The sequence below is a fragment of the Panthera leo genome, chromosome E1 (assembly GCF_018350215.1).
Source record: "Panthera leo isolate Ple1 chromosome E1, P.leo_Ple1_pat1.1, whole genome shotgun sequence".
Classification (NCBI taxonomy): Eukaryota; Metazoa; Chordata; class Mammalia; order Carnivora; family Felidae; genus Panthera; species Panthera leo.
The window spans coordinates 17410204-17430759 of record NC_056692.1 but is presented as its reverse complement, the minus strand read 5'-3'; positions in this window follow the sequence as shown (position 1 = coordinate 17430759).

Here is a 20556-nt window from a genome sequence, read left to right as displayed (position 1 = left end):
GATTGAATCAGCAAATAGTGGCACCATTTGCTGCAAGAGAAAACAGAAAAAGAAAGCCGACAACCCGGACGAGGGTAATGAGCTCAGTTTTGGCTGTCTGCATTCCAGATGCCTGGGGGACATCCAGGTGGAGTAGCTGGAGGTAGCTGTGAGCTCATAGTCCGCGAGTTCGAGCCCCGCCTCGGGCTCTATGCTGACAGCTCAGAGCCTGGAGCCTGCTTCAGATTCTGTGTCCACCTCTCTCTGCCCCTCCCCCACTCATGCTCTGTCTGTCTGTCTCTCTCTCTCTCAAAAATAAATAAACTTAAAAAACATGTTGGATGCTAACTAACTTGGATGTAAATTTAAAAAATACATTAAATAAAAATTTTAAAAATAAATACATAAATGCTCCCACCTCCAAAACAAAGAAACAAACAAAAAAAAGTGTTGGAAGAAGCGGGGCCAAGGTGGGGCGCTGGGGTGGAAGCTGGCAGACCACATTCCCATCTCCACCACCACCTGATTGTTGTCTTGAGCAAGAGACTCTGCCTTTCTGGCTCGTAATTTTCTGCTTTTGTTGTAAAGATGAAAGGAATGCTTCGGACCTGTTTCTTTCCAGCTCACACGTGTCATGATTCTTCATTAAATACTTGAAATATTTGATGTTCTACCCTGGACAGAACATCACTATGCTAGACACTGACCCCATTTGGCTCTACCCCCCGCAGCCATTTTCTTAAAGACCCACCAGGAATAGAAATGATCTTCATCGCTTACACCTGTGTCACACTTTGCATTTCTACTTCCTCCAGTAGAAATGACATCTATTGCACAGGCACCACGTGGTAGGCAGTGGGCCAGGCTCCGAAGCCCTGGGGCGAAGAAGGCATGGCCCTGCCCTCCTCACAGAAAGCAGGGAAGAGAATTAGCAATGCAATCCGTGAGACCCACTGGAGCTGTGGAGGCGGAGTGTGTGTGTGTCTGCGTGTTCAAGAGGATCTTCAGACGCTGTGAAGTTTTCATGAAGGGATCTGACAGACCAGTTAGCTCCACTCCCTCGTTATGTATGCGTAGACAGGCCCAGGGAAGTGAAGTCACTTGCCCAACAACACATAGCAAAGCCTAGCCTGAGATCGTATCCCAAACGTCCTCCAGTTCGCATCCATCATGTTCTTGCCACCTCACCATACTCCCCCTGGATGATTCAATAATCGTGGTCTCTTAAGCTTCACAAGTGCCAAGATACCATCAGGCGCCATGCTGAGCTCTTTACGTGGATTGTCTCATTTATTACTTCCAGCAATTCTGAGAGTTAAGTGTGCTTTTATGATCTCCTATTATGATAACATTGAGGCTTAGATTAACTGACTTGCTCGAGGTCACCCAGATAACATGTGACAAAGTCAATATTTGAACACAGGTAGTCTGAATAGAGAGCTATGTGCATGGGGGGGAGGGGAGAGAAAAAGAAAAGAAATCACCTTGCAACCTTGTTTACCATACAATTCCCAGACTCTACCCCCAGAAAGTCTGATTCTATAGGTCTAGGGTGAACAACCCTGAGCCTATATTTTAACCACGCACGCTAGGGGATTATGATTTGGTGGTCATCGGACCACATCCCAAAAAAACCAATTCTCTTGCTTCTTTTTTTTCTAAATTCAGCGTTTTCTGAATTTAGACGGGCTCTGCCCGTCCCTTCCTTAGGACCCTAGGAAGTGTCCCCCAGGAACTGGCTTTGGGAGAGTAGGAGTAAGGGTGCTCTAGGGACGGGCGTGTGCCCCCTGGTGGTCAGACATTAGAGGTCCGGAGCCGCACTCCAGAGGCCCCTGGTCGAAAACCACAGATGTGAATTTTTCTACAATTCTGTTGAGCCAGTATTACTGGGGCACCGCTATGCGCCAGCACTGAGCCAGTGGAGCCCAGGACAGACTGGAAAGAAACAAGACTTTTGGGAGCAGAATTCTTCAAGGTGACTGACACAAAGGCATTCATTTCAAGCTACAGTTGGGCGAATTTCATCTGGGCCGAGTAGTCCTATTTGACGATACACGGCTCTGCGGTTTAGGTCTTTAGAAAGGCTGCAGAAGAGTTTTTTGAAAAAGGCTGAGCCCGCACTCTGGAACGAGAACACAGACACGTATTTGCAGCGCAGCGTGAAGAGCCCAGGCTTTGTAGTCAGGCTGCTGCAGCTCTGGCTTCTGGCTCTGGGGCCCCGGGGACAGTTATTTCGTCTTTCTGAGTAGCAGGTGCCTCACCTGAAACCTGAAACAATGCGAATACCTCCCTCATAGGCTTGTAATGAGGGTGAAATGGCCTCTGAGAACAGTGCCTGGCACATGGCAAAAGCTCAAAAAATTGAAGCGTTTTTGATATACTTCGCAGTGATATATCATGAAGTATAAAAGATACAAGCCGGGAGTTCTGATATCAGTCTTGATTTACTCTTTGAAAGGAAACAGAGATAATTCTCAATCCCGTGGAGTTGAGGGACAGAAATCTCGTTCCGAATTCTCTACTATGTGTGTGGACTCGTGAAGACGTGAAGTCCGCTCCAGACCTGGTGGGGGCATAAATTAGGATGACAACTTTGGGAAACTGTTTGAAGGTGACTGACAGCACTGAGCATAGTATGACACAGCACTTCTACCCCTGAGTAGATTCCCCCAAAGAAGTGCATTTATACCTTGGGGAGCCTGTGTGGCTTAGTCGGTTAAGCATCTGACTCTTGATTTCAGTTCAGGTTGTGATTTCCTGGTTCGGTTCGTGTTGGACTCTGCTGAGCATGGAGCTTGCTTGGGATCTTCTCTCTTTCCGCCCCTCCCCCACTCATGCTTTCTCTCTTTCAAAATAAATAAATAAGCTTTAAAAAAAAGAGGGGAGCCTGGGTGGCTCAGTTGGTTAAGCGTCTGACTCTTGATCTCGCTCAGGTCATGATCTCACGGTTTGTGAGATCAGGCCCTGCATCGAGCTCTGCACTGACAGCATGGAGCCTGCTTGGGATTCTCTCTCTCTCTCTCTCTGCCCCCCTCTCTCTCTCTCTTTCTCAAAAATATATAAATAAACTTCAAATATAAAATTAAAAATAAAATTAAACCAATAAAAAAACAAATGAGTATATACCTTAACCAAACACCTATGTAAGAATGGTCATAACAACACTATTTATAATAACCCTCAAGTGGAAACTACACAAGTGTCTGTTAATACTAGAATGAATTTGGGGAGCCTGGGTGGCTCAGTCGGTTAAGTGTCAGCTTGGGCTCAGGTCACGATCTCGTGGTTCGCTGTGCTGACCTCTCAGAGCCTGGAGGCTGCTTGGGATTCTGCCTCCTCTCTCTGCCCCTCCCCTGCTCGTGTTCTGTCTTTCTCGCTCTCTCTCAAAAATAAGTAAATATTAAAAAAAAATTTTTTAATACTAGAATGACTTTTCAAAATGTGATATTTTCATAGAATAGACTATCATACAATGAGAGCTACAAATACACGTGATGACGTAGGAGAATCTCACAAACATAATGATGAGAGAAAAAGCCAGACACTGAGGAATACGTGCCGTATGATTCCGTGTATATGGAGTACAAAATGGTCAAAATGAACCTAATGCTGTTAGAAATTGGAATCGTAGTTACCTTTCAGAGGAGAGTAGTGTTGTGCCCAGAGTGGTTATGACGAGGCTTTGGTGGGGTCTGCCAGTAAGTTCTGTATCTTGATCTGTGTGGCAATTATCTGTGTGGCAATTATACAATTATACAAGACTGTGTGCACAGTCTATAAAAACTCATCAGGCACTTCCCTCCTGATTTGGGTGCTTTTCTGTAAGTATGTGGGATTTCGATGAAAAGTTTACCTAAAAAATTCTTGATGGTCCCTCATGACCAGTCACAGAATACACTCAGTCCTCGCTTATCACAAGTGGAAGCCCAGTGTTCTATAGGGTATCAGAATCAGGACTAGAATGTCCCTCTGGGGATGTGAGATGTGGCCTTAGTCCCATGAGCCTGAACCAGGTTTCCATTCACAACCAAGAACAAAAGAGCTGTCTTACAGATAAACTGTTTCTTTTCTTTTTTTAAACATGTTTATTTTTGAGAGAGAGACAGACAGAGCATGCGTGGGAGAGGGGCAGAGAGAGAGAGGGAGACACAGAATCCAAAGCAGGCTCCAGGCTCTGAGCTGTCAGCACAGAGCCTGACGCGGGGCTCAAACTCACAGACCATGAGATCATGACCTGAGCAGAAGTCAGATGCTTAACCGACTGAGCCACCCAGGTGCCCCAGATATAACTGTTTCTAAGAACATGGCACCATGGGGCCATGGAACACAGCGAGATCACTGTGTGGGTGGAAAATCAGAGCTCTAACACTGCCAATGTCAGAGCTAGCACCTGAGGACATACTACATGCTTGCTGGGTGGGAACCCCAGTCCAAGAAATTAACAAAAATTGGTCTGGAAGTAGTGAAACTAGCATAGAGAAACACAAAATAACCCCTACTGGAATTCCCCCAAAGCTAGAGAATGAACAAGACCGTGCCCCCTTAAGAAATAAGTAAAAAAGTACATGTCATGATAGAGAGATGACAGATGCAATGAATGAGAAAATTCGTAACCCAGAATTTACAGGTAAAAGGACAATCTGAAAAAAATTGTTTCAATTCATGAAACATGAAAGCTAAATTAAAATAAATATGTTTAAAATGTTCCAATACGTAAAGGAAGAAGTAGAATCCATTTGATAAGTGAGATATGGAAGGAAAGGTAGGTTAGAAAAAGAACCAAATAGGAATTCTAGAAATGAAAACCATGTAGACATTTAGGCTTTGAAAAAGAATTTAATAGATTAAGCAGGTAACTAGATCCTGCTAGAGAGTGAATGAATGAATTGGAAGACAAATGTGGGGAAATCATTCAGGATGTGGCACAAGGAGATATGGAAATGGAAAATAAGAGAGATATGGGGCACTTGGCTGGTTCTGCTAGTAGAGCATGTGACTTTGGATCTCAAGATTGTGAGTTTGAGCCCCACATTTGGGTGTGGAGCCTATGAAAGAAAGAAAGAAAGAAAGAAAGAAAGAAAGAAAGAAAGAAAGAAAGAGGAAGGAAGGAAGGAAGGAAGGAAGGAAGGAAAGAAAGAAGGAAGGAAGGAAAGAGAATAAAAGGCATGGGGTATAGGGGCACCTGGCTGACTCAGTCAGTGGAGCATACAACTCTTGTTCTCATGAGTTCGAACCCCATTTTGGGTGTGGAGATTACTTAAAAATAAAATATGTAAAATAAAATAAAATAAAATAAAATAAAATAAAATAAAATAAAATAAAATACATAGGGTATTAGAATGAGAAACTCCAAATAGGAGTTCAGAGGGGAAAAATAGAAAATAATGGAAGAGAGAAGCAGTACACAAACCAGTAGCAGTGGAGAAGATTCATGAACTGAAGAAAGACCTGAGTTCACACCAATTGAAGAAGCACAAGTCCGGAACAGATGTTTTGAGTCCATATCTAATACAGCCTGGAACTGTGGACCATCAAAGATGAACAGAAAATCTTAAAAGCTACAAAAGGGAACAGACTACTTACATAAGAACAAGAATCAGATGGTGGATTTCTCATCATTGCTGATGTTTCCAGAACACAATAACATAAAATTATCAAAATACTGAGGGAAACAACTGTCAATCAAGAATTTTATTCCCAGCTATCCTTACATTCAAAAGTGAGGGTGATGGGGTGCCTGGTTGTTCCAGTTGGTGGAACATGCAACTCTTGATCTCAGGGTCATGAATTCGAGCCCCCCATTGAATGAAGAGATTACTTAAAAATAAAATCTAAAAAAAAAATTAAGAGTGTAAAATAAAAAGTTAAAAAAAAAAAACTGTTTTGGAGGCACCTGGGTGGGTCAGTCGGTTAAGTGTCTGATTTCTGCTCAGGTCATGATCTCACAGTTTGTGAGTTTGAGCCCTGCGTCGGGCTCTGTGCTGACAGCTCAGAGCCTGGAGCCTGCTTAGAATTCTGTGTCTCCTTTTCTCTCTGCTCCCCCCTGCTCACATTCTGTCTCTCTCTCCTTCAAAAATAAATGAATAAACATTCAAAAAAATTTTTAATATGCTGTTTTAGACATACAAAGATTTTTAAAAGTTTATTAGTTATAGCAATTTACTGACAGAACAATTAAAGGATCACTTTAGTAACAAGGAAGAGAAATCCAGAAAGAAAGAGTAAAATGCAAGAAGGTGTGATAGTAAATAAATTGGTATATCTAAATAAGCATCTATTACTAAAACAGTAAAATAAGGAACTAAACAGTAACATAGAAGATGGGAATGAAAAGTTTAGAGTGAAGATCTTTATCTTATTCAGAAGGATAGAGAAGCTGGATACATTTAAGATTAAAATATAGGGGTGCCTGGGTGGCTCAGTCAGTTTGAGTGTCTGACTTCCAATCAGGTCATGATCTCACAGTTTGCGAGTTCGAGCCCCACGTCGGGCTCTGTGCTGACAGCTCAGAGCCTGGAGCCTGCTTTGGATTCTGTGTCTCCCTCTCTCTCTGCCCCTCCCCCACTCATGCTCTATCTCTCTCTGTCTCAAAAATAAATACACATTAAAAAAAAGTTTTTTTAAAGATTAAAATATAATTATAGGGGCACCACCATAGGGGCACCATTGGGTATAGGGATTACTTCAATAAAAATAAAACTTTAAGGGGCACCTGGGTGGCTTGGTCGATTAAGCGTCCGACTTCGGCTCAGGTCATGATCTCACGGTCCGTGAGTTCGAGCCCCGCGTCGGGCTCTGTGCTGACTGCTCAGAGCCTGGAGCCTGTTTCAGATTCTGTGTCTCCCCCTCTCTCTCTGCCCCTCCCCTGTTCACGCTCTCTGTCTCAAAAATAAATAAAAACATTTAAAAAAATAATAAAAATAAAAAAATAAAATAAAATAAAACTTTAAAAAGTGTAATTATAGGGGTGCCTGAGTGGCTCACTCCGCTGAGCGTTTGACTTCGGCTCAGGTCATGATATCGCGGTCTGTGAGTTCGAGCCCTGCATCAGGCTCTGTGCTGACAGCTCAGAGCCTGGAGCCTGCTTCGGATTCTGTGTCTCCCTCTCTCTGACCCTCCCCCGCTCATGCTCTGTCTCTCTCTGTGTCAAAAATAAATAAACATTAGGGGCGCCTGGGTGGCGCAGTCGGTTAAGCGTCCGACTTCAGCCAGGTCACGATCTCGCGGTCCGTGAGTTCAAGCCCCGCGTCAGGCTCTGGGCTGATGGCTCGGAGCCTGGAGCCTGTTTCCGATTCTGTGTCTCCCTCTCTCTCTGCCCCTCCCCCGTTCATGCTCTGTCTCTCTCTGTCCCAAAAATAAATAAAAAACGTTGAAAAAAAAATTTTTTAAAAAATAAAAAAAATAAATAAATAAACATTAAAAAAAAATTTTAAGTGTAATTATAAAAATACTAAAAATAGAATGCATACTTTTCAAACCAGTGGAGAGAAAAAAAGATGATTTGAAAACGTCAGTCAGAAGGTAGGAGTGAGGGTAGTGGGAAGAAACACAGAAAATCATGATAAATGGAAAACACAAAGACACAAAGTCAAAATAAATAAATAGCACAAAGTAAAATTATAAGTTGTTGTACTTTCTTACTATGGAATATTATACAGTGCATAAAATGAGCGAACAGGATTTACATGTCTCAACATGGACAGATTTCAAAAATATATAAGGTCGAAAGGAGAAGGTGATTTGCAGGGATGCCTGGGTGGCTCAGTCAGTTAAGCGTCTGACTCTTGGTTTTCAGCTCAGGTCATGATCTCACTCGTGGGTTCGAGCCCTGCATCGGGCTCTGCACTGCTGGAAGTACAGAGCCCGCTTGGGATTCTCTCTCACCCTCTCTGTCTGCCCCTCCCCTTCTTGTGCTGTCTCTGTCTCTCTCAAAATAAATACATAAATTTAAAAAAAAAGAAGGTGCTTTGCAGAATTTATGTCATGCACATTTACATGTATACAATTTGCCTGTATATTATTTATATATTTTTTACAAAATACACACACAAAAACTATGCATATGTTTTATAAATATGTAGGAAAAATAGACAAACATAGGTGGGAGGCATACATACCGGCTTCAGGATAGTAGTTGCCTCTGAGGCGAGGAAGGGAGAATAAAACTGGGGAGAGGAACAAAGAAATCTTCCATTTTATTTGTAAGGTTTATTTCAAAATGAAAAAGATCTGAAGGAAATATGACAAATTGTTAACTCTTGTTAATTCTGGCTCGTAAGTCATGAGGTTTGGATACTGGAGGCTACTGGAAAAATTCTTCCTTGCCTTTCAGAAAGCCACAGGAAGCCACTCTGTCTCTCTCTCTCTCCTGATGGATGTGAACAATGAAGCACACAGCCCCAATTGCTACTGGAAAACATCCAACAATCATGAAAGCAAGCAGGCTTAGAATGAAGCCAGCACTGAAATCAGTAGAACAGAGATGGAAAAAACCCAGGCTATTGAAACATCACTGGGTTAACCAAGCCTGAAGATTACCTTACCGCATTGTTGTCTGCTAAGTAAACTAAATAATTTTCTTATTGTGCAAGACAGTTTGCATTATTAGGGTTTTCCATTACTTGCAGACAAACTTAGAGTAACTGATACAATGGGGATGGAGAAGCAGGGATTTATAGAACTATTAGGGAGGTAGAATTAGCGAGATTCAGCCAAAGGCTGGATATGAGGGTAAGAACGAGAGCGAAGACAAGATCGATTACCAAATTTTTGACGTGGACAAGTGTGGGTGGTGGTACCATCTGTGACACAGGGAAGAACAGAGGAAGATCAGGTTGAGGGTAGGGGTGACAGTAGAGGTCATCTGTACAGCTTGGTTACATTGGGTTTGAGGGATTTGTTGGAAGCCATCTAACTGGAGATGTCTAGGAGGCACCAAACACTCAATACCGGAGTTGAGTAATGAATAGCGTCTTTCCAGAATTCATGTCCACCCGGAATCTCAGAATTGTGAGATTTGGAAATAGTCATTACAGATGGAATTACATAAATTAAGGTGAGATCATATTGGATTAGAGTGGACCCTTAACCCAATGATTGGCATCCTTATCAGAAGGCCATCTGAAGACACAGAGAGACACATAAAGGAGAACAGACGGAGGCAGAGCCTGAAGTGATACACCTACAAGCCAAGCCAATGACTGCTACGAATTGCTAGCAACTACCAGAAGCTAGGAGACAGGCATAGGACAGTTTCTATTTCAGAGACTCTGGAAGGAACCAACCTTATTGACATCTTGATTTTTTTTTTAAACATTTTATTTATTTTTGAGAGACAGAGCACGAGTGGGGGAGGAGCAGAGAGAGAGGGAAACACAGAATCCAAAGCAGGCTCCAGGCTCTGAGCCACCTGCAGAGAGCAGGGACTCAGAAGAGAAGTGAAAAGAGAGTTTCTAAAGAAGGATGTGCTTTTTTTTTTTAAAGATTAATTTGTAAGGTTTTATTTATTTCTTTGTAAGGTTTTATAATGAGCTTTACTATCAGTAGTGTATCGATGTAAAACTAGAGCTTTCTCCCTTAAAATTATTAAGTTCCTTGGGTTCTTACTTTGCCCGAAAGAAAGATATGCTTAATGGGATGGATAGTGTAGAGAAAAAACAAGTCCATTGGGTGTGACAATACGGAAGTCCCTGGTCTCCCTGGCCAAAGCAGTTTTGGAAGAGTGGCAAGGACAGAAATAAACATTGCTGTTATTGAAAGTGAGAGGGGTGAAGATGTTGAAATAGTCACTACTTCTTTAAGGCCTCTGGCCATGGTGGGAGCAAGGGGTGATGTCCAGAAGGGCAAGCGGAGTCTTGGATGGTCTTGGGGTTTTGTTTTGAGATGAAGCCTTAAGCATATTTATAGGCGGAGGAAAAAGAATCAGGAGGAAAAGGGTTAAAAATTACAGGACCAGAAGTGTGCCTGAGTGGCTCAGTCAGTTGAGCATCCGACTTCAGCTCAGGTCATGATCTCACGGTTCGGTTCGCGTCAGGCTCTGTGCTGACATCTCAGAGCCTAGAGCCTGCTTCAGATTCTGTATCTGCCTCTCCTCCTCTCTCTCTCAAAAATAAACACACATTTTTTTTTTAATTGAAAAAAAACCCTGACCCGTACTTACTCCTCAAAACTGTCAAGGTCATCAGAAGTAAGGAATGTCTGAGGAACTGTCACACACACACAAAAAGGAGCCTAAGGAGACATGACGACTAAACGTAATAAGGTATCCATGCTGGAATCTTGGAACAGAAAAAGGACATTAGGGAAAAACTGAGGAAATCTATGTAAGTATAGACTTTAGTTAATAATAATGTGGCTAATACTTGTTCATTATTGTGACAAATGGACTATTCTGATGTAAGATGTTAATAATAGGGAAACTGGTTTTGGGGCATATGAGAATTCTCTCTACTGTCCTCACAATAATTCTGTAAATCTAAAACTATTCTGATATTTTTTTGAAGTTTACTTTATTTTTTTAAAGTTTATTTATTTATTTTGAGAGAGAGAAAGAGAGCGCATGTGAGCAGGGGGAGGGCAGAGGGAGAGAGGGGGGAGAGAGAATCCCAAGTAGGCTCCACACTGTCAGTGTGGAGCCTGACTCAGGGCTCGAACTCACGAACTGTGAGATCATGACCTGAGCCGAAGTCAAGAGTCAGACACTGAACCAACTGAACCATCCAGGTGCCCCTCCTTTTTTCTTTTTTTAACATTTATTTATTTTTGAGAGAGAGAGAGAGAGCAGGAGAGGGGCAGAGAGAGGGAGACACAGAATCTGAAGTGGGCTCCAGTCTCGGAGCTGACAGCACAAAGCCCGACGTGGGGCTTGAACTCATGAACCGCGAGATCCTGACCTGAGCTGAAGTCAGAAGCTTAACTGACTGAGCCACCTAGGTGCCCCTACTTTACTATTTTTTTAAAGTAGGAACTTTATTCTGTTCTTTGCTGTATACCTACAATTTTTCTTGGTTTTTTTTTTTTTTTTTTTTTTGAAAGAGAGAGTGAGTGAGAATGGGGGAGAAGTGCAGAGTGAGAGAGAGAAAGAAAATCTTAAGCAGTCTCCACGCTCAGTGAGGGGCTCAATCCCATGACCCTGGGATCATTATCTAAGCTGAAATCAAGAGCCAGATGCTCAACTGACTGAGCCACCCAGGTGCCCCTAAAAAGTTTACTTTAAAAAAAGGGAATGGGGGCACCTGGCTGACTCACTCTGTAGAGCATATGACTCTTGATCTCAGGGTCATGAGTTTGAGCCTCATGTTGTGTGTGGAGCCTACTTAAAAAAAAAAAAAAAGTGAATGGAAAATGGTAAATATCGTAACAAAAAGGACAGTCAAATCTAAGTGAGGGCAGTGAGCAGAAGCTTTGAAAAGAGCCTGGAATTGGAGGCACCAAATACCCACAGGAGGCTGGGTTCTACAAGGAGGCTCAAAGCAGGACTTTGTGATGATCTATAGAAAGAGTAGCTAGGTTTCAGTTCCCCCACCTTCCCACTCACAGCACGGTTAAAACCCTTCAGGAGATAAGACCGTCTGGACTTTGAATCCGAGGGACTGCAGGAGACAACGCACTGGGCACGGAGGGTGGAAGTGAGCCGCTGAGCTGACATCAGTAAGAGGAAGTGAGAGTTCATTCTACACCTGACCCCTTGCACCCGGCTCCAGAAAACGAACAGCCAGAGAGATCATCATTCTCAGCAGAAACTGAAGCACCCCAAGGAAAACACCTGTAGATACTGATCCCAACAAAAGAGCCAGTTGGCCACCTCTTGTCCTATAATGAAACCCACCGGCTGACAATCTTCACTCAAACATCCAGCACTTCTAATCCGTTTTTCGCAATCTGCTTCCAGCCAGCTTTTTCTTTTCTTTTTTTTTTTAATTTTTTTTTTAACGTTTATTTATTTTTGAGACAGAGAGACAGAGTATGAACGGGGGAGGGTCAGAGAGAGGGAGACACAGAATCCGAAACAGGCTCCAGGCTCTGAGCTGTCAGCACAGAGCCCGACGCGGGGCTTGAACTCACGGACCGCGAGATCATGACCTGAGCCGAAGTCGGCCGCTCAACCGACTGAGCCACCCAGGTGCCCCAGCCAGCTTTTTCTTTAATAAGAAAGGACATCCACAGATCATAACACATTTGAGAAGAACCTCCAACATAAAGTAAAATCAAAACACACAAACAGAAGGAAAGGAACCCAAAAGGAGCAGAGATAATGTAGGGAGAAGAAGAAAACTTCAAAGAAGGTACAATGTCCTCAGAGAAATAAATGAAAATATTGCATCTATGAAACAAGAATAGAATGCTTTTATTTTACTTTTTTTTATTTATTTTGAGCGAGAGAGAGAGAAAGAGAGCAAGCACACATAGGGGAGGGACAGAAAAAGAGAGAGAGAGAAGAATCCCAAGCAGGCTCTGCACTGTCAGCACAGAGCCTGACTGGGCTCTTGAACTCATGAACCATGAGATCATGGCCTGAGCCAAAATCAAGAGTCAGATGCTTAACCAACTGAGCCACCCAGGCACTCCTGCCTGCCTTTTTTTTTTTTTTTTTTTTAGATTTTTTTTTAAGGTTTATTTATTTTTGAGAGAGAAAGAGTGAGCAGGAGAGAGGCAGAGAGAGAGGGGGACAGAGGATCAAGCAGACTCCATGCTGAGAGCAGAGAGCCTGATGTGGGGCTCAAACTCGCAAACTGTCAGATCATGATCTGAGCCAAAGTTGGACGTTTAACCAACTGAGCCATCCAGGCCCCTCTAAGACTTTATTTTTAAGTAATCTCTACACCCAACATGGGGCAAGAACTCACAACCCGGAGACCAAGAGTCACACGCTCCACCGAGGCAGCCAGCCACCCCAAGAATGGAATGCTTTTAAAATGAAACAATCAGAGGGGCGCCTGGGTGGCTCAGTCGGTTAAGCATCCGACTTCGGCTCAGGTCACGATCTCACGGTCCGTGAGTTCGAGCCCCGCGTCAGGCTCTGTGCTGACAGCTCAGAGCCTGGAGCCTGCTTCCGATTCTGTGTCTCCCTCTCTCTGTGCCCCTCCCCCATTCATGCTCTGTCTCTCTCTGTCTCAAAAATAAATAAACGTTAAAAAAATTAAAAAAAAAATGAAACAATCAGAGATAACAAAATTGGCTCCTGGACATTAAACATGTAATAGTGAGGGGTGCCCGGGTGGCTCAGTCCGTTAAGCATCAGACTTCAGCTCAGGTCACGATCTCGCAGTTCGTGAGTTTGAGCCTCGCGTCAGGCTCTGTGCTGACAGCTCAGAGCCTGGAACCTGCTTCGGATTCTGTGTCTCCCTCTGTCTTTCTGCCCCTACCCCACTCGCACTCTGTCTCTCTCTCCCTCTCAACAATAAATAAACATTAAAATTTTTTTCAAACAAAACAAAAAATATATAAATAAAAATGTGATAGTGAAAATGATAGATTTGATATAAGAGTTTGTGGTAGATAAAATGATAGCCCTCCAAAGATGTTCCCCCTCTAGCCCCCAGTGATCCTACATGGCAAAGAGACTTTGCACATATGATAAAGGAACTTGAGATGCGGAGAGCAGGCTGGATTGTCTGGGTCTGTAGTCACAGCGTCCTTGTGAGAGAGGCAGGCCAGAACATCAGAGGCAGAGACAGAGAGAGAAGGAGAGAGAGATCTGAAGATCCTATGCTATTGGCTCTGAAGTTAGAGGAAGGAACCCTGAGCCAAGAAGTGCAGGCGGGCTCTAATTGCTGGAAGAGGCAAAGAGACACATTCACCCCGAGTCTACAGAAGGAACACGGCCCCACACAGAACTGTGAGGTCCTGAGTTCTCTCCTTTGAAGCCACCGTGTTTGTGGTAATTTGCAATAACAGCGATGGGAAACGAATACAGGATTAAAAGCTAAAATCAAGGAAATCTCTTAGAGGTCAGAACAAAAACACGAAGGGACAAAAATAGAATAGATCTATCAGAAAACCGGAGTATCAGTTCAGGAGGTCCAACATCCAACCAATAGAAGTTGCAGACAAAGAGACATTTGAAACAGATGTGAGAAAATGATCAAAGAAATAATACAGGAACATTTCTAATAATTGAAGGACATACGTTTCTTGAAGGTGGAATCTACCAAATGGGAAAAAAAGGAGAAAGATTTTCATCAAGGCACAGTCTCAAGAAATTCAGATTACTAGGGATTTTTTTAAAAAGGCTCCAGCTGCTTCTAGAAAGAAAATAAAAATTCTCATATAAAGGATCAGGAGTCAAAATGGCATCACACACGGGGCGCCTGGGTGGCTCAGTCAGTTAAGTGTCCAACTCTTGGTTTTGGCTCAGGTCGTGATCTCACGGTTTCATGAGTTCAAGCGTCGGGCTCCATGTTGACAATGTGGAGCCTGCTTGGGATTCTTGGTCTCCCTCTCTCTGTCTCTCCCCCACTTATGCTGTCTTTCTGTCTCAAAATAAATAACTAAAAAAAAAAAAAATAGCATCACACATAAAAGACAAAGGGGAAATGCCCTCTCAATTTATAGAGAACTAATACTCCAACATTCAGCCAAACCTTCAACCAAATGTGACTATATGAAAATACAGTTTTAGACATTTTGATCTTAAAACGTTCATCATTTCTCAGAATGATATTGGTGAATGTGCTTTACCCACTCAAAAAGGTAAACCATGAGGTTTGCCCATCTGGCTCCATTGGTAGAGCATGAGCCTCTAGATCTAGGGTCATGAGTTCAAGTTGGGCGTGGAGCTTACCTAAAAAAAAATGAAAACAAAAAAAAAAAACAAAACAAAAAAAAACAAAAAGTAATCTATGAGAGAGAAAGATACAGAATTCAATCCCAGAGCACAGCACAGGAAATTCCCAGCATGTTTGCCAAGAGAAGTCTCTGGGCAGTACCTGTGCAGTAGCATAGAAAGAAATTTCTTGGGGCACCTGGGTGGCTCAGTCGGTTGAGCGTCCAACTTCATCTCTGGTCATGATCTCACGGTTTGTGAGCTCAAGCCCCACATCGGGCTTGCTGCTGTTAGCCTGTCAGCACAGAGCCTGCTTTGGATCCTCTGTCCCTCTCTCTCTGCCCCTCCCCTGCTTATGTTCTCTCTCTCAACATAAATAAATAAATAAATAAATAAATAAATAAATAAAACATTAAAAAAAGAAGAAGAAGAAGAAGAAAGAGAGCTCTTCATACTGGAGCAGGACAACAGAGGCTTCCAGGGGAAGAGATGGAGCCAGTTGATTACCTGACAGGGTTGAGCAGAATATTGTATTAAGAGGTATTTCATGAAGATGCTGGAAAATTGAATCTATGAAAAAACGGAAAAGCAAAACACGGTTCAAAAAGAAAACGTTATCATGCATTACTTGGTCCAGTACTAAACAACATCTACAAAGTCACAGAAACAGATTCACGGAATATGGATGCAAGCAGAATTTGTAATATATCTGTAGAAGGATGGGGAGGGGAAAAGAGCTAAAATCCTCTCTGCCAATGTAGGAAATCTGTATATAACATCTAAAATCAATGAATACCAAAAGAAAAACTAAAAGAGTTGACAATGAGAGCCTCTGGGGAGTAGGGCTTGTGAGTTTGTAAAAAACAAACAAACATGTATTATATATCTTTTATTAATATATGACTTCTTAAGTTACATATACTTCTATAATAAAATATAGAAGTTACTTTTTAAAATACTATAGGGGTGCCTGGATGGCTCAGTTGGTTAAGCATCCAACTCTTGATTTCGGTTCAGGTTATGATCTTACAGTTTGTGAGTTCGAGCCCCATGTGGGGCTCTGTGCTGACAGTGCAGAGCCTGCTTGGGATTCTCTCTCTCTCTCTGCCCCTCCCCTACTCATGCTCTCTCTCTGTCTCTCTTAAAATAAATAAACTTTAAAAGAAAGATAAATTTTAAAAATAAAAATAAATAAAATACTATAGGGGTGCCTGGGTGGTTCAGTCGGTTAAGCAGCTGACTTCAGCTGAGGTCATGATCTCGCGGTCTGTGGGTTCGAGCCCCACGTTGGGCTCTGTGCTGGCAGCTCAGAGCCTGGAGCCTGCTTCGGATTTTGCATCTCCTTCTCTTTCTCTCTCTGCCCCTCCCCTATTCATGCTGTCTGTCTCTCTCTCAAATAATAAACATTAAAAAAATTTTTTTTAATTAAAAAAAAATACTTTAGACAAGAAGGGACTAATTGACTACATGAAGTCCTTAAGAAGGGTGAAAGTATGCTACCCGGGACAGGAAGCAGTGAGCAGCCGGGGCGGGTAGTGAAGAGGTGAGAGCTATGGAAATAGTGGTGTTATAGGTACTGCAGTTTCCAGGGGCAGGAAGTGAAGAAAGGTCATGGCTGATGAAACAGGATGTAAGATGTCCCGCTGGGAGGAAAGGGAGTACAGGTGGGCGAACAGCATGAGGAGAGCACAGAACAGAATGCACAGATGTGGACACTTGGGCTGAGATGTTAAAGTAGTAGTCGTATGTGACAGTTATGAGACAGACCACCCCGCAGAAATTTTGAAGGTGTTTGAGAACTGATTTGGTGGCTCTTAGCCCTCCCTTTTTACCGTGAGGATGTATAGAGTCGGAGAGATTAGAGACAGAACTTGGAGACAGTGTTGGGAGTAAGCTGTGCTGTGAACCCCACCACCCTTCAGGGGAAGGAGTCAAAGAGTTTCACCTCAAGAAAAGGAGAAGGCTCCAAGATCCACTTGGAAAGCTTGCTGTGTGTCCCTCCAGTTCAAAATCCAATGGTTAGACGTTGGGCTGGACAACCACTGAGGGATGAGACAAAGCAGGGAAGGCTGAATACGAATCCACCTACACACCAGAATTTTCCCAGGCAGAGTACGCACAAGTGTCTGGCGTGGCCCAAAGGTGGGTCATGCCTCACAAGGATCTGGCATGGGGCCGGAGCAGATTTAGTCTGATAGAAGTCCTGGAGGATCAATGAGTCCTTGTCAGAGTGGATCTAGGGCCGTAGTGGAGATGCATAGACCTAGGTCAAGGCTACTACAGGTGGGGGCCCTCCCAAGAACCACTACGTGCCCACCAGACAGGCAGCTTTGAGGAGTTTCCGGGTACGGAATGTGAAGCCATCTTACCCCAGGACCATCAAGGAAGAAGTGTCCTGTTCTCCTTCCTCTCCCATTCTCTCTAACCCTGAGAGGATCAGAAACCAGTGCGTAAGTGGAAGAAGAAAAAGAGTGTACTTTCCCTGGTTGCAGGCTTTCTGCCTAAAGCAGGTCCTAGCTAGGGTGGCAGAGAGAAGACTTTCCTCTGAAAGGAGATTGAAGTTTTGGTTACCGCGGTGGACGGAATATTCTAGTTGAAAATCAAGACTGTCTTTGGTGTTTGAAAGTAACCATCCATGTTTTTATTACCTAAAAGTGACCAGAAAATTCATGAGACTGCCCAAGTTTACATCCAGGACAGGGGAGGGAAACTTGTGCCGCTGAAGGAACGTACAGGAGCCGAGGAGATGGAAATAAAGTTGCTTCTGTGGCTCTTCCCCATGAGCCATGCTTGTTCACACAAGTGAAAGGTAACATGGTAAGAGCAACATGGTAAAGAGTATAGATTTTGGTACCAAAGAGAATTGAGTTTGAATCTGGCTGAGCCACCTCCTAGCTATGTGACCTTGTGTAAGAAACATGACCTCTCTGAGTCTGTTTTTTCTATTATAAAAATAGTTGAGCATATCTCACAGGGTTATTTGGGAAGATTAAATAAGATAACATTTGGAAAGAGGGGCCTGGGTGACTCAGTTGAGCGTACCCCTCTTGATTTCAGCTCAGGTCATGGTCTCATGGTTCATGGAATCGAGCCCCGTGTCGGGCTCTGGCCTGTTAGCACAGAGCCCGCTTGGGATTTTCTCTCTCCTCTCTCTCTGCCCCTCCCCACTCATGCTCTTTCTCTCTCTCTCTCAAAATAAATAAATAAGCTTTAAAAAAAGAAAAAAGATAACATTTGGGAAAACACTTAAAGACATATTTTCTTCCATTCTCCTCTTTGTTATGAGATGTGGGTCTGGGGGATGTCAAGGAAGGCTCCCTGAAGACGGTGAGATTTTGCACTGACTGTCTTCTCCAGAGAACGAAAGAGACACAGAGAGGCAGAGGGGTGCTCCAGACAAAGGTGGAAGGAGACTAGGTTTGGTAGATAAAATGCAGGACGTCTGGTTAAATTTGAATTTCAGATAAACAACAAATAACTTTTAGTATTAAAAAAATGTTCGGGGCACCTGGGTAGCTCAGTCACTTAAGACTCTGACTTTGGCTCAGGTCATGATCTCACAGTTCGTGGGTTCAAGCCCCGCGTCGGGCTCTGTGCCGACAACTCAGAGCCTGGAGCCTGCTTCCGATTCTGTGTCTCCCTCTCTCTGCCCCTCCCTCGCTCATGCTCCGTGTCTCTCTCAGAAATAAATTAACATTTTTAAAAAATGTTCGGAACCTATTTATACTCCAAAATATTCACTGCTTCTCTGGAATTCATGTTTAACTGGGCATCCTATACTTTGATTTGCTAAATCTGGCCACCCTCAATGGGACAGGGTTGGACCACTGGGCTGTGGTGAACAGGGGGGCTAGGCGTCACCCAGCAGGATGAGGCCCATCCTCGTACATATTTTCTACGTGTTGTAGGGTTTCGGTTGAGAGGAAAAGACTTAACCGGCAGCCTCCAGAACTTGAGCGAGACTGAACGGAACTGAAAGGCCGTCAAGCCAGCTCCACGCCCTGGCCCTCAGGACAACAGCATCCCGAGCAGGTGGGTGTCTTTTACTCCTGGCCGCAGAGGAACGGATGCCCAAAGCAAGGGCTCGGAAAGAATTGGAGGCTCAGGATGTCCCCAAGTTCTCTCCCAGCACTTGGGCCTTCCCAGGCCCAGCCAGGCCCTGGCTCTCCTGCTGGGGCTGGGGTAAAACAGGTCCCCCAGAAGCAGCCCCTTGTGGGGGAGGTAGGTGCTGGCCGAACGCTGACTGGGCCCTTTGCTTTGTACCCATCCTGCTTATTCCCAAACAACAGAAGTGCTGCTCAGCCGCCTGGTCAGCCCCATTATGCTCTTGCCACAAAGTGCTGAGTCCAGGGGCTGCCCGGGCCCCATGACCTCACCCCTCCTGCACTGGGCCTCATCCTGTGAGGCTCCCTGGGCCTAGAGGGAAGGCCAGGGGGCCAAGCCATCCATAAGATTCTCCTGAGCATCTACTGTGCTTGGCAAGTAGCCCTAGTCTTGAGGAGCTCAAAGTTCAAACTGACCAGGTGACACTCAGGGGGGCTGCCTCGTTCCCCCCAAGGGCCATCATCGCCTCCAAATCGACAGCCCGTTCCTCCATTTCCCCACCAGCTCGTGCAAGGAGTATGTGGGCTGAGAACAGAGTTCACAATCCACGGCCACCGTAGATCAGCGGTGCCCTCAGAGGATTTGACGGACTGTACTGCTAACATCAAATAAAGAAAACTAGTGGGAAAAAAGAAAAACTGAATGAATGTGGGCTTTTCCAAATTCAAAGAAAGCCTTTTTTTATCGGATAAATTTTTCTAAGATCTTTGCAGCTTGGTCCCACTTGTCTCTATGAGAATCTGGCACGAGACGGTATCTGCTTTGGAACAATCAATAACGTAGATGCCATTTATTGAGCTGAATCCCTAACGCTGCCCTGAAACTTACATCTCCCTCCATCTGACAGCAGTGAGTCAGATAGGTAGTATCATCCTACTGTAGGCCAGAGATACAGGGCTGCCCAGAGGAAGGAATATGGTCTTTGGAGTCAGACAGACATGCATTCAAAAAGCTGCTGGGTTCCCTGGGCCAGAACGTGGCCCCTCAGAACCTCAGTAAACTCGTCGGTAAAATGGGTATTATAATAATCTGCTTCATGGGTTATTGCGAAGAAAAGGGAGGTGCTATCTGGTTCACAGTAAATGCTCGGTAAACTGCAGTTATTATTAAGGATGAACAGGAGAGGGGCGCCTGGGTGGTTCGGTCAGTTTGACGTCTGACTCTTGATTTCAGCTCAGGTCATGATCTCACAGTTCGTGGGATCAAACCCCATGTCAGGCTCTGTGCTGACAGCATGGACCCTGCTTGGGATTCTCTCTGTCCCTCCCTCTCTGCTCCTCCCCTGCTCACGCTCACTCTCTCTCAAACACATAGACTTAAAAAAAAAAAAAAAAAAAAAAAGGATGAATAGGAGAGACCCAATCCCAGCTTGGGAGAAAGACTTACAAACTAAGTGCTCCCTCATTTCCACTCCTGGAGTGGCTCTTCCCTGACTTTCCTGGAAAGAGATGGTGGGGGGGGCCAAAGTGCCCATGCTGTAACCATCATGGGGCATGTGAAGCCACAGTGCCAAGCAATGCCAGAGGGAGAATTCTCTAGAACGTGGTTAAAAATCATAATAGGGTGATATTTGGAAAGCATAGCAGTTAGTTGGATTCCTGGTAATTCTTCTCCAGCTTTCTCGGATTTCAGGTAGTTGAGGAAAGCAGAGAGAAGACAGGCTAGGGCTGCTCATGACTCCAAGAATGTTGAATGGATCTTTGTAAACT